Genomic DNA, 14,793 nt, shown 5'->3' with positions numbered 1-14,793 from the left:
TTCCTTCTACAGAATCTCAATTGTATTTCTTGTGTGACATTTCACTCAAGTTTCTCCAGTGCTTCATGTTTTTTCCACATTTGACATCTATTAACAAGCACACACAAAGCCAAAACTTCCTACACAAGGTTTTATAAATAAAAACCTCTATTCTTATTCTTTGTGCATAATTACCTATTTAGAATGTTTATTCCAGTTCCATGATTCTCACTAGTCTTGATATATATATGGGTCACTGCATCAGAAACAAACTTGCAAACAACATATAAACAAGAATATTTCAAAAAATTACATACAGCTAACAAACAGAAGGAAAAAAAAAAAAAAAAGACAAGAACAGAAATTCAAAAGGGAAGTTATAATCCTCAAATGAAAGGTTCTGGTCTGGTTCTTACTCTGAATTAGGATCAGTGGAAGAATATTGCTTAAGCTTATCTTCATATGAAAATAGCTACACATATTATAGCTTTAATCTCATTTAAATTTATATAATTTAACAGCTGCAAATAGTTTGGGGATATTTATTTCAATTTATTTAAGTTGATTAGGACAGGCCTTGAAGTTTATTTTGCACATGTACACTCCAAGCACATCATCAGCTAAAACAAGACCAACTGGCCACACACTTCTAACATTCACATTTCTGTTCCAATTTAACTTAGAATTATATCTTTGGTAGAAAAAATGGAAAACTTAAAAAAATTTACAGAGAAATACACAAGTAAAACTGAGCAGAAAAGAGCCCAACACTTTTCCTTCTCTAAGTTTAAAAAAAAAAGAAAGTAAAAGAAAATGAAATATCGGCTAAAGTGAAACCTCAATTTGTCCAAATCCAAAACAGAAAGAAAACCTAACAGAAAAACTAGCTTAACAGCCTTTGGTGCCACCCCAAATTTTTAAGTAAGATGGAAACAGTCAGATGGTGCATAGATACACCTGCCAATTGTAAGAATGCTCCTATAGTGCTTCCTCTTTATGTTGTACCTCTTAAGTTTAACCTTCCGCATGAGCTAGTCAAACATGACTAGTGAATCTTCCCTGCATTTATTCATTGCTCTTAATCATTAATAATCCCGGGCACTTGGCATTAAAGATTGGGAGAGGGGGAGAAAGAGAGAAACAGGAGGGTAAAAGGGAAGACAGTATTCTAGTAAACAAATTCAGGCCCAAGCACAACCTATCATCTTAATCATTACAATTTTCGAAAGCCCTACAGAAATGTTCCTTTTTAGTACTCCTGCAAAACCAGCATGGTGATTATCTTACTTTCCCTAAACTGACAACGTTAACCTGCAACTGGCCATGACTTAGGTGCAAAACTTTTCACGATCCATGCAAAAGTACAATTAATAATTTAACATTGTAGATTCAAGTTGCTTACCAATGAGTCCACAAAGACTTGAATTTTGGTACTCTCAGGTCAGGACCAGTAGCATTACCAGTTGAAAAACCAAGGGAAAGGCCATGAAATGTTATTTTTACAGTAGTAAAAAATAAATATATAATGGAAAATACCTGCTCAGGCTAAAAAGAAACAACTGCATGTCCAAACACATGGTCAATTTAAAAAAATTAAAAATAATAAAAAAAGAGTAATTCAAAGGACCAGTCTGGAAATCCAGTGTTTCAGTATGCTCAGCATTAAGATTCAGAAACCCTCTCCTTAATGACATTGCAACACCGAATGCCAACTGGAATTGGAAAGCAGAATCAGTGTCATACGAGTGACACAGCCACAAAAGACTGCAGCCCAAGTGTCCTCAGGATTCCACTATTCTTGTTGAAAAAATTAATATATAACGCAAATAAATTATTTTTAAAGGAACCTTTGCTCTCCTTACCTTCTATAAAAACACTACAACAGCAAAATTTAAGAGAAGCAGAAGCAAGACTGCACAGCTGTTGCAAAAGGGATGCATTATTCCTAGAAACAAACCAATCCACCAAGCAACAACATATCAAACGAAAAAAGTTGATCATATCTGACACAGAAAAGGATACTGATCACCTCCATGACTCACTGTACCATGGAAAGTTTCCAGCAGATGTAACGAGGATAAGAGCTCTGCATGCCAATACTAGCAGGTTGCTAGGTATTAGATATTTAGCAACATTAAAAAGCAATCAGTACATTAAAATTGTTTCAATTCCAGTATTTTCTTCTTGGAAACAACATACCTGATCATAATTATATTTGAAATTCCATTTTCTTAGCTTGCAAATATGACAAGTTAAAATTGTGTAAATATACCAAAACTGTAGGAAGGAAATTAGCTGAGATGAGCTTTTCTATGTCCCATTTTATTTCAGGTTAACTTGAGATAATTTTTGTTTTTTCTCCTTATTGCTGCTGTTAGCCTACAAGAGTCACATAAACATCATTCTTCCATTTCAGGCATTTAGAAGTTTGATTTTACCATAACCATAATTCAAGAGCTGATCCTGGCAGATAATAGCAGCAGCAGATTTCAGTGCCCTGAAAAGCTTCATCATGTAAAGCTTCAGCCTACTGCTGTATTTATAAACCTTTCGTTGACCCTGGCTGGACTCCAGATGTCCAAAAAGCTGCTCTATCACTCCCCTCCTAAACTGAACAGGGCAAAGAAAATACAGCAAAAGACTCGAGGGTTAAGATAAGGGCAAGGAGAGGTCACTCACTGACTGGCATCATGGGCAAAACAAAGTCCACTTTGGTAGTAATTTGTAAAATATTCCCTGTCAGAATTGGAATAGGATCATGAAGATTAAACCCAAATCTTAAAAACACTTTTCTCCCTTGATTAGGGGAAACTCAAGAGTTCGTCACACATTACCTGTAATGCACCTTCCTCCTCAGGGGGAAGAACTGCTCACACTCTTACCCTGTTCCAGCATGGGCTCCCTCTCACAGAAGACAGTCCTTTACCAACTTCTACAAGCTGAGTCTGTCTCACAGACTGCCCTTCTTCATCAACTGCTCCAGCTGTCCCCTGCAAGGTCACAAGCAAACCTGATCCAGGCTTTTGTGACAGAAAACCTGCTCCAGCACGGGCCCACAGATGCTGCCAGAAGCCTGCTCTAGCGCGAGCTGCACAGAGTCACAATCTCCTGTGAGCATCCACCACAGGCCTCCTGCATGGGCTGCAGGTGGATATCTGCTCCATCATGGATCTCCAGGAGCTGCAGGGGGCAGCTGCTTCACCATGAGCTGCTGGGGAATCTCTGCCTTCCCCCTCCTTCTTCACCAAGCCTGGATCTGCAGGGTTGCTGCCCTGCACAGTAACATTTTCAGTTCTTGAATATGTTCTCCCAGAGGTGCCACCACCGTCACTGATGGGCTCAGCCTTGGTCAGCAGTGGGACTACCTTTGAGCTGCCTGACACTGGCCTCATCTGACATAGGAGAAATTTCTAGCAGCTTCATAAAGAGCCCGCCCCTGAATCCCCCCTGCCACCAAAATGCAGCCATATTAACCCAATAAACCTTTTTTTCATCTTGCTTGCCTTTTTTTTGCCTCTTTAGCATTCCCTTTGGCAAACAAACACAGCTTTCATTGAGCTGAGTGAGAAAGAAAATTACTGACTCAGTAGTGAGCAGTATAAACACCGTCTGCTGCTTCTGAAAAGTACAGTTCATCTTCACCTTCCATATACTTGCTTTCACAAAACAACTGATTTTGTTTGAATGGAGATATGGAACAGGAGGAAAACCAACAGTCACTCATATTTTTATTTGAAAGTCTCAGTACACTTTATGTTTTTCCAGTGAAAGCTGCATGTAGGGCTGAAAAGGAAAAACCTGACAATCCAAGGCACATACCTATGACTGTCCATCAACAGGAAAGTCAGACACTGCCTTCAGACTTGCTGACACTTCCCCATATCACACTGCAAATGAACACCAGGAAAAGGGAGAACCAGTACCAATGTGCCTAACACATCATCACCAGTAGCTGTTGAACTGAAGTTTCCAGAAATGGGAGCAACAAATTATTCTCATTGCTTTTCTATTTATATGAGTTCCCTTGGCATTCTATAGCAGAATTTTTAACAACTATTTTCTACAGCACAATCATTTACCCCTTGAGTTGTAGAACTACAAGTTTCTCTTTGACACATATTTGCTCTAATGTAGACCTTTCACCAGTGTTTGCTCTAAAGTCATTCTTTGACAGCTTTTTTAATACTGTATCCAGACACTAGTGATCAATTTCTTGCCTCTTCCAGAGAAAATCTGCCTTTTGTTTTAAGGCTGACTTTCATCTCTTTCCACAGAAAATACAAGGCAGTTTTATACAAAACAATGATCAGAAAAATAATACAAAGACATTTGAAATCCAGAAGTCTCCCCTGCCAGCCTCCAAACTAGATTTAAGTTTTCTTGAATTTACCTCAGCAGCTCCAAGCCTAAGACAGGACTCCACCCCTTTTTATCCATCTCTTCTTGAGAGACGTGGCTAAATTGACTTTCCCCAGATGCTGAGCTACTAGATGCTTTCTGCAGGAGATATTTTAGAACAATATTCACATGAATAAATTGCCTAGGGATCACTTGTCTTCCAAGAATCCTGGAAGTAAGACACCCAGAATGTCTTCACTGCTGTCTTTTGTAATGCTCTTTTAACCTTTATTTCAGAATTTTCTTTAAGATTTCCTAATTAACAAAGCCACACATGTATGCTAATGAAAGGAAAAACCAAGAAATACAACTTGAACAACTTGTATTTAAAATTTGGCTTGAAAATGCTAACTTTGACACTACTGGAGAGGGCTCTGAAGGGTTCTCCGAGAAGAGGTGTTCTGACAAGAGAAAGTTGCAGAGGTGTGGCCTTGCATGCTGTTGCATTTTCAGTATTTATTTCCTCCTGGTTATTGTCTGCAAAGCAAACAGTCTGGTCAGGGTAACCACAGATGGTCTGCTGGTTGGTGGGGGCACTGCTAGTAAGGAGAAATACTTTGATAATACACAGAAGAAGCAGCCTTGGTAGCAAAGCACCATTATGAACCCACCCACTTTGTGATGTGAAAGAAGAATCCACAAAACAACCCTTACTCCCCAGAAAATCACCATGTCCTTTCCAGGATGTCTACCACATGAACATTCTCCCTCAGCACCCAGGGTCACATTATTCCATATTTTCTGGGTCTTTCACTGTTCCTCTTTCTTTTATCAGTCCTGTGTGCATGCAAGAGTCACAGGCTCCCAGTCACAGACACCCTTCAGACTCCCCTCTTACAAGCACTGCCCCTCCTTTGACTACGCTCTTCATTTCCTTAATTTCTGGTTTTATCATTCTTACCCTTCACCTGTCCTTATACCTTCTTCTCACACAACCTTTTTGCAATGCAATCAGCATCCTTGGAAGCATAGCTCCCCCTAAAGATTTACAAGCTTTCACTGCCTCAAAATCTATCATAGGTAATAACATCAATCATAGACTTTCAGTGCTAGACCTTGCCCTTTTTTACCAGTGTTCCTCAGGTATTTCTCACTTCCACACCCCTTATGCCTCCTGATTTTTGTGTGTGCATATAATGTGTAACCTCCCTTGTGTGCCTGTTATCAAGAGAGATGACAAGGTAAAATGCAAATAGCAATCCACTCTGATGAAAAAGATGCTTCCGCTGGTGAAAGAGCAAAGATAAACTACCATCTAATTCTGACTTTATAAATTTGGATTATTTGCTGTCCAGCTAATCCTGAAACCTACTTAGGGTTCTCCTGCACATGCATTGTCAGGGCTGAAGAACAACCATACTTTGAGAGAAGATGCAGTAATTTATGTCAAATCACTTATCAGACATAAAAATCTCTGGAGTATTCCAGAGTGTGATGCATTTTTTTCTCTGAGGAGACACAGTGTGCTGTAATATACTTTGTTCAAAACAACTATGCAGCTTTGTACAACAATTGGAGGTGATTAAAAAGAAGAGAACGCTGAAAATTTTCAAGTTCTGTTCTTCCATGACAGTTTTGAGTATTTGCATTACTCCCCTTCTTTTTAAAAAGAAAGTTCCTTAATCCTTCCAATAGTTCTTACAATTGTGCTTATTACATATTGAGATTGAATTCTCTTACCAATTGTCTGCAGTGAAGTTCAAAAGGATTTGTTGCTATAGCAATACTTCGTGTTGATTCAGAAATTAATGATAAAAAGTGGCAATTAGCACTATTAATTTTTACTAGAGAAACACGGGGAAGTGCTAAAAGGCTTCTGGCCCCCAAAAGAAAAAAAAACAAAAACACAGTAAGATTTTGCACAGGTGACCATTATAGAGCTTGCAAGCATAATGGATATTTCATGCTTCAGTACATGCAGCATGCATATTGCTGCCTTAATAGCTCGAGACAGACTCAGCCTCTGCTGTGTTTCAGGAATTCCCAGAAGACCACAGGGATGTGTCTCCTTTCAGTCATAACGGAACCCTGTGGGACAAGCTCCTCTACAATAGTATCAGGAACGGATATTGAATACTTTTCTCTGCAGATTTGACACTGTTCTTTTAGCATTTTGCAGGGACCTTCCTTTGGCATTTTTAGTGAATGAAAGTATGTTGCTCCAAGATAATGACCTGCTTATTCTCATCCTTGATTAACAGCCATGAAGCAGACAAGTGTTTTCCAGGTCATACGAAACCAAAAGAGGTAATTAATTTTCAACACCAAGACTGCTTATCTCTAATTATCTCACCAAATTATTTGGCTTTGTGGTAGCCCAGGACCTTCTGCACGGTATTTAAGGTGTTAGGTTTTTTTAAAGGATTGGCTTGTTATTTCAATCCTATAAAGGATATAGTGTGGCTGTGCGTGACTGTAGTACGAGGCAGAAGAAAATGGAACGCTTCACTTCTTCAGTATGTATTTAGTGAGATTTTTCTTAATGTATGATTTGACAGCCTTAATAATGTATTTCCCGCTATTAGAATCCCACATAATTACTAAACTCAAATTTCCTTATTTCATAATGAAATAATGGAGGCTTTTTATAAATCCTTGTGGATGATAGATAGCATTTTCCCCCTTCAAAACTGTCAGGCTTATTTCCTTTAGGTGCTACAGCTGATACCTCAAATCTTCATGCAGTAATGTCGGGAGGCTTTCTTAAAACCCATTAATCCCAGATGCTGGGAGGGTCTTCTACTGCTTATGAGAAGGACAGACAAGAATAATGAGCCTGCAGGACAATGTATGTTGTCTCGACTTTATCCATTTCACCTGAAAAGTTCCTCAGCATCTGGCTCCAGTACACCTAATGCTGTCAAATAAGGTAGTAATGGACAAAATGTTACACACAAACACAGCTAGATATTTGTACAATATTGGTTACTCAGCAGGTAACCAATATTGTACAAAGCCCCTTGGCCAACCCCTGGCATCAAGATTAGATTCTTTTCTTTAAGAGAATGTACATACAGAGACATGTCCTAGTAGCTTCAAACATATTTTTAAATCTCTTCCTTCCAAATTTTTCAGTCATCTATGAATTTATCTGTAAGAGGTAAACTTTTGACTCTTTTTAGTACAAAGCTTTGTAAGCCATAATTAATCTTCTTCCCACAGGAATGAAGGAGGAAAGAATATCATCCAAATAAGGTGAGAGGCTAACCTTACACACCATCATTGCACAGCCTTCCTATCCAGAGAGGAAAAGGAAAAATAGAGAAATATGTATCATCATAGAGCAAAAGTCCATCAACTTGTTGAACGTAACTCAACAATCTTGGAAGCCCCCAGTCACATTCCCTACCCCGACAAGAACTCTCCAAAAACTAGCAGGGCAGCCACAATCATCTGGAGACCAAGACTAGGCCTAATGCCCACGACAGAGAATAGACAATTTATCAGATGTTTGGTGTGCATAGAATTCCGATACTGTGGCTAAAATGCTGTATTGCACTGGGCTAAATGAACAAAACTTTGAATTTGCTTGCAGGAAATTGTTTTAAATTAAAAAGGTTTTGTTTACTCCATCTTAACCAAGAAAGCATAGAAAACAGAGAAGGAAAGGTAATGGCATTGACAAGTATCTGTATTTTCAAATAATACCCAGGAAAACATTTTCTGATAATCCATACTGAAGGTGTACTATTAATTATTTCTCTGTAACTATCTCCATCAGGATTAAATTAGACAAGTATGAAACTACCTCCATCTTTCATTGCAGCAACCAACTCTTTATCATCTGTAATATAACTGGCCTCTTTTATTTTCCAAAGATTTTCCAACCACAGAAAAGACTCTGCCTTCAGTTTGCAAACATTTTATAAAGAAACTCACTTAAGCCTTCCCTCCTTTACACAACAGATGCCTCCAGCATGAAACTTACTACATACTTAGAATATGCGAGGGGATTAATCGCTTATCGTCACCTATTTTACAGTCAGTAATTTCAAGATTTTACATTCCCAAGAGTGGATTCTGTCTTTGCCTTCACTGAATCTCCTAGCCAGAAGTACATGGACAAGGTTGCATTCTGCTGGCACTCAACCAAGGCACAAGAAATAGAAAATATTGCAGCCTTATCCTCTCTTAAAACAAAAATAAGACATAAATAACTCCTTAGCATGAAGTCTTAATCTAATCATGGCATACGAAGCTTATAGTAAATTTATTTGTGTTTTGCACTCCACACCATCAGGAACATAGCCTGGTATATGCTGCAACACTGTGGGGTGGACTGGGAGGCATAATTTTTGCTTGTGATGGACACTCTTCCCACCACCTCTCACAGTTTTACATGTACAGCAACCATGCAGCCCAGCAGAACTGATATTCTTCAATAGAAAAAGACACAGAAAGTCACAAAGAAAGTAGCAACATTGTTGAATGGATATGTGAAACAGACAACTTTTGGTGTTACCAGGCTCTTTCTTTTTATTTCAAGCTTAGAGATACATTCAAACATCTGTCACCTATTCACAAACTATGGTACTTAAATACCAATAAGGATACTGAGATGTCATTGCATATCATCCCCCACATAATCCTATAGATACTGCTCCTTATTTTAAAAATTAATTCTATATCTTCATTAAATAAGAATCTCCCATTACAGCAAATGATACCATTAGTATTAGCAAACCCTGCAATCATATTTCATACTAAAGTAAGCAGCCATGGGTTGACATGCACTGAGCAGAGCTTTCATTGCCTTCAGATATTGCAGAGATACTTTGCCTCCTCCTCGGAACACCATCTCCTCTTAATGGCAAACAAGACGTAATAGGATAATGAACAATATTAATTAAGGTCATCCAGATCACTTCAAATGTTTTCCTGGTGTCAAGCACCTTTTGCACCCCTTCCTTTTTGAGTCATATAACACTGCGTAAGCACAGTAATTGCTGGCACAAAGTACACAATTAGGCTGTCTGCTACAATGAAGACTGAGGGAGAATGGAAGATATGAACATAAGAACCATAACACTGTAGTATTCATGGGGAAGAAATTTCCACATTAGTCATCACAAGATTTTCTTCAGCATTTCAGGATTTGACCCTGAAAACATTCACGGCATTAAGACTAAAACTCAAATACTAGTTCAATTAAGGAAGGTTGGACAGTTTTAGAGCAGCTACTATAGGTTTAGAATGAAGAGTGCAGTAAGTGTGACAATTTTTTAGACCAGCTTACAAATTAACCAACACACTTTACTCCTTAACACTAATACTTAGAACTGTAATTTAAGGCACCATTGAACACTGTGTTTATGATGTTTCATATGGTCATGGTTGGTTTTCACTGTGAAAACCTACCACTGAGACTGCTGCTCTAAAATTACTTTAATAAGCTGTTGGATGCAGACTATATTGCCATAAGTAAGATTTTTTTTTTTTCCAATAAATGAAAGAAAAATTCACTGCACTTGACAATATACAGATGTATGATATAACATATGCAATCAGCTCCCTCCAGAAAGTTACTATTCATCTCCTCAAAAATGAGAGGAATTTACACCTCACAACAGTTTCTGTAATAAATAATGTTAGGTTCTATTTCTTTTGAAATAAACGTGAAAATGTACAAAACTGAATTTCTGGTTTTGTTGGCATAGTGTATCCAGTAGAAGATGAAAACTTGCAACATGTTTTCCTATAGGTGCCAGTAAGTCAGATGAATTTCATACTGGATTATCCCTGGAGCATTTCATCTCTTTGTTACTAAAATCCAGAAAAACTGCTACATCCAACACAGTCCAAGAGAATTGTTTTCAGTGTTTCAGCTCAAGTCAACAGATTCTTGTTCCCTGTTAACGTGCACATGACACTAAAATAAAAACACTTTGAATGAGATTCAGCACTGGTCTTCATATTGCTCTACAGGACAATAATGTTCACATAAAAGCTTCTGGTAATAACAGAGCTATTTAAAAACAAACAACCCAATGTATCTGTTTTTTAAAAAAAAGAGAACACAAAACACACAACATCAGAAAACCCTACGATACTTCTTCCATGCTGTGGAAAATTGCTACTGTATGACCAACGTGCTTGCTTCCAAGCTGAGGCACGTTTCCGAAAGTCATCAAACCAGGCTTCCATTCCAGAAAAAGCAGCATTCCCTACTTCAGTCCTGGTCCAACGCAAGTAAGCAAACCAAACACTGCCAGATTAAAACAAGGCAGACAAAATCAAATCAATATATCATTCACTAACTTTGAGGTATATAGGCAGGTAGACAAACAAACAAAAGGTAGAAATAATTCAGTCAATGTAGGATGCAAACACTGGAAAATATATCTCTTGGACAAAAACATCCCCAGGAGAAATCCCAGATTTTCCTTGCTGTTTTTAAAGTTTCTCGACCTGTGTCAGCAATATTGAAGTTATAGTACTTCTGTCTGTGACTACTTCTATATATGGTCAGCACAGATATTAGCTGGGATTTGCGTTTTTCCAAAGTAATCCCAGACAATCAGGAGGCACTTAATCAGTATGAAAACCCACACAAGCCGATCCATAGCCCCGCACAGGAGTACATTTGGGTTTCTCTGCCCAGAGACTTCCACAGCGAAGGGAATATGGCTAGTTCTGGTTTTAAGTAAACACTTGGGCTCTGCTTTAGGCACTCCTGAGGGTGCGCTGGCAGCGCACACCCTGCCCAGCGCTGCCTCCCCAAACTCCAGCCGCACACCAGCCCGCGCTCCGGCGCGCAGTCCCGAGGAGCCCCGTTCGCTCCCGAGCGGAGCGGGCACCGCACACCGCGGGGAGATCAGCCACCTGCCCGGGCAGGCCGAGCTCCGCTGCGCACCCCCGGCTGCCCCAGCGGGACCGGCCCGACCCCCGGCGGCACGTCGAGCCCGGCTCCGGGCGAGCCGCCACAGGACGGCATTCCGCGCCGTGCAGCCGCGATCCCGACCCCGCCGAGCCGGGGCGCACGGCGGGCGGGCGGCACCGCTCGAGGGGCGCAGCAGCCCCGGGAGCGGCGGCTCCGCCGTGTCCCCCCGGGAGTGGAGCAGCCCCGCCGCGGTACGCGGAGCCCTCCGGCGGCAGCCGCCGCTGCCACAGCCACAGCCCCTCGCCCCGGCTGGACGGAGGGTTCCGCGTTTCCTCAGCCGCTTCGAAGCGGGGACCGCCCGCACAACTTTCCCCGCGGCGAGCCCGGCTGCGCTGCCGGCCCGGGCTGCGCCACACGCCGCTCCCCGCCGCTGACACCGGCGCACGCTGGGGAGGGCAAACACAAAAAAAGCTCCTGAGACCCGCCCGAACCAGCATTTCTCCTCCGTCCTACCTGCCCGGCTCCCGGAGACCCCACACCGCCCGCTCCGCGCCGAGCGCTCCGTGCGACGCCCAGGTGGCGTTAGGAGCGCGCTTCCCACGGGCGGCGCGCCCCCGGCGGCCGGAACATCCCCGCCGGGAGGAGGGCGCTCCGCAGCCGCCCGCGCCGCGGACACCGCCGACACCGCCGCACCTGTGCTGGGCGGGCAGCGGCGCCGCCCCGTCAGTGCCGGCCCGAGCGGGGGCGGGGGCGCGCCGGGACCGCTCGCCCCGCGCCCGCCGCCGCCGCCGCCCTCCCCAGGCAGCCGCCGCCGCACGAGGGACCCCCCCCCCCGCCCCCCCCCCCCATCGCCGCCGCTCCGTGCGCTCATTGGCCCGGCTGCCGTGACCTCACGGCGCCCGCCCCGCCCCGCCGCCGACCCCGGCCCGGGGCAGCGCCGGCGGGCGCGGCGGCGCCGCCGGGTGCGAGGCCGGGCGGCCCGACGGCCGCTCCTAGCTGCTGGGACTCTGCGGAGAGCCGGCGGGCGGGGACGGGAGAGAGCGAGTGTGCCTGCGGCCCCCGCCCCGGGGTGCGCGGAGTTAAAAGCGCGGGGCTGCCAAAGCCGTCCTTCGCCCTTGCCAGCAACCTGCGAAGTAGCAAAGACTCAGACGAGGCTATGTTGTCAAGCCTTCCGTCAGTCTGCGGTGGTTTCTTCTTTTCTTTTTTTTTTTAATCTCCTCCCCCCGCAAATTTTCTAATCTATTTTTATTGGTTTTAATTGAGACGTGTGAGCAGCTATTGCTTGAAGATTGTGGTCCATTTGTGGAGAGTAAATCATTCTCTGTTGCATATTAAATATGCCTCTTAATGAGACGTCAAATCTTATACCCTCATGTAGCTCTGTAATATATATTAATATGGTATTTATTCATTACTATCAACTTTTCAAAAGGTCTTCTTAAAATATTCTCCCCTCTCAGCTAATCTTGGTATGCTACAAACTCATAGGAAGCCAAATAATTTTTTAATATATGCTTATATTCAATTAAAACATGAAGAATGTAAGAAATCTGCATTTTAAGAGATCTTGTAGAAGTATGTGATAACTTACTGTGTCAAATTGAGGTGTTTCACACTGCCATGTTGCTTCTGTCATAAAATATTAATAAATTTAACTTGAAACCCTTCAACACAAAAGAAGTTCAGCATTTAGCAGTTGTTTTTGTGGGCAGCGTTGCTGGCTGCCAAGTTGCTATGGCATAGGGCAGCAGGGTGTGTTCTGCTTGCCTGTTTGTGTATTTCTTGGCTAGGTGGAAGAGAAAAGTTACAAAGTAGGGCTCTGGAGAACAGAAACAAATCAGCAGTGTATCCTTTTGAGGGCACCAATTCTCTGTTAATCTTATAAATTATATTGTTTAGATTACCTACTACCGTCAGAACAAAATTTTAGAAACCTGGGGTTGACTTTGCACCTCATGTGTTCAGTGAGGAAGAATCACCCGCATCCCTTGTCCTTATGCTGGGGTTTACACAGAAAGTGCCACAGGATCTGTCATGATGGATGACCATAACCAGAGCCTGTGAAAGAATGTGTAAAATTCCAGGTATCTATTGTCAACACTTAGAAAGAAAATTTGTTAATCTGCCGGTTTTAAATTAATGCAATGGTAATTCATAACACTCTAAAAAAATACCTGTGGGATGAAAAAGCAAAAACCAAAAATTACTTACATATCAAAAAAATGAAGGTCTCTTCTTGCTGTGCAAAGATTCCCCTGCTTTTGAGCTCTGGGTATGTTGCTTCACTGCCTGCCTGTGCTTTTCTTTTTACCTTGCATCTCAAAATAGCTTCAGCAAAAGCTCTATCCCGTGTAATAGGAAGCTGGGGTTTCAGCACAGCTGCAAGCCCCTCTGAGTCCTCTCAGGTGACCCTTCACAGTGAGATTGTCCTTGGCGTTTCTGCACCTCAGCTGCCGAGGGCTCAGCACCCCCACATGTCGGAGATGAGATCTCAGGATGCACCCCTGGCTTTTAAGATTATTTTAGAAATAGTGCATTTTTTTTTGTGCCACTGAAAGTGTAGCTGAAAATTCGACCATCTTTTGCTTTTGTCACTTGTATTAGCTGTTAAATTTGCGTAAGGGCTTCCCAGCTGTATGCGCACTAAATATAGATAAGGTAATCTTAGGTTGAGATCTTTATAATGCATAGAGGATTCATGAGGGGGAGGAAAACCACTCCAGATAGTAAATTATGTTATGATTAGACCAGTGTCAAAAAATGCATAGCTTTGTATCTACCACAGCTTCATTAATTTCTGAGGTTGTGGGTAAAGTCATCTATGTACATAATGTAGAATGTATTTTAGAAATGAATTTTAAGATTCAAAGCAAACTGAGATCAGCTTGGCTTTGAATTTGCCATGTTTTAAGGCACATATCAATACTTTATAAATCGTGGCTCTGTTGCCTAGTATAATTGTGTAACATAAATATATTTAACCTTGAGTCATGCAAAGTGAGCCTTTGAAGCAAGTGTATACACACTAAAATCAATGATCCTAGAAAACCTGTATAGGACAATGTCTGTATAAAGAAGTCTCAAGGCAGTCAACGAACTGGTTAGGGATGCCTAAGGTATGGGAATAAATTTTGCAATAATACTGCTAAATAATACTCTTTACAGAAAATATCCATGGATTTTAACAAGGTCTTTATGTGAGAGGAGACCAGAGGTTTAAACCTGCACAGTACAGCTCCTAGGTCTAATGCAGGTCTTTACATTATAGTCCTAAGAAGGCACAGAGATGGAGATGGCTGTTGGAGATTGTGTTGGGTTTTGGTTTTGTTTGTTTAGTTTTGCTTGTTTTTTTTTAAACTAGGAAATCTTACTTGGGTACTACTGTGCTTTTTGTTCTTGTGTTCATGACATTGCTGTTCCCAGAATTTGTGCATTCATTCTCTGGATACTCTGTGGTCATGTATTTGCAGATAAGATACAAAAAAAGCTCATTAAGAAATCAATTGAACACTCCTTGAAGTTATCCTTGAAGGACCTTCTTGAGTGACATCACTTCCTCGTCTGTGGTTTCATTCATTACATGGAATGTTTCATTC

At 41.7% G+C, this 14,793-nt stretch overlaps 1 protein-coding gene across 3 annotated transcripts in view; it reads right to left on the bottom strand.

Annotated features, from left to right (window-relative positions):
• The window catches only part of CHRM3 (cholinergic receptor muscarinic 3), a 275,255-nt gene extending 262,859 nt beyond the window's left edge, over nucleotides 1-12,396 (bottom strand). For 2 of the 3 annotated variants that reach the window (XR_012579582.1, XM_074537536.1), the window contains exon 1: nucleotides 11,711-11,851. The gene's annotated coding sequence lies outside the window, so the exon portion shown is untranslated. Of the gene's footprint in view, nucleotides 1-11,710; nucleotides 11,852-12,323 lie in introns of those variants that run through there. The other variant, XM_074537537.1, reaches the window with a different exon arrangement.
• Between the last annotated feature and the right edge of the window lie 2,397 nt (nucleotides 12,397-14,793).

Source organism: Zonotrichia albicollis, chromosome 3 (assembly GCF_047830755.1).
Source record: "Zonotrichia albicollis isolate bZonAlb1 chromosome 3, bZonAlb1.hap1, whole genome shotgun sequence".
Classification (NCBI taxonomy): Eukaryota; Metazoa; Chordata; class Aves; order Passeriformes; family Passerellidae; genus Zonotrichia; species Zonotrichia albicollis.
This window is presented reverse-complemented; position numbering and strand designations above follow the sequence as displayed.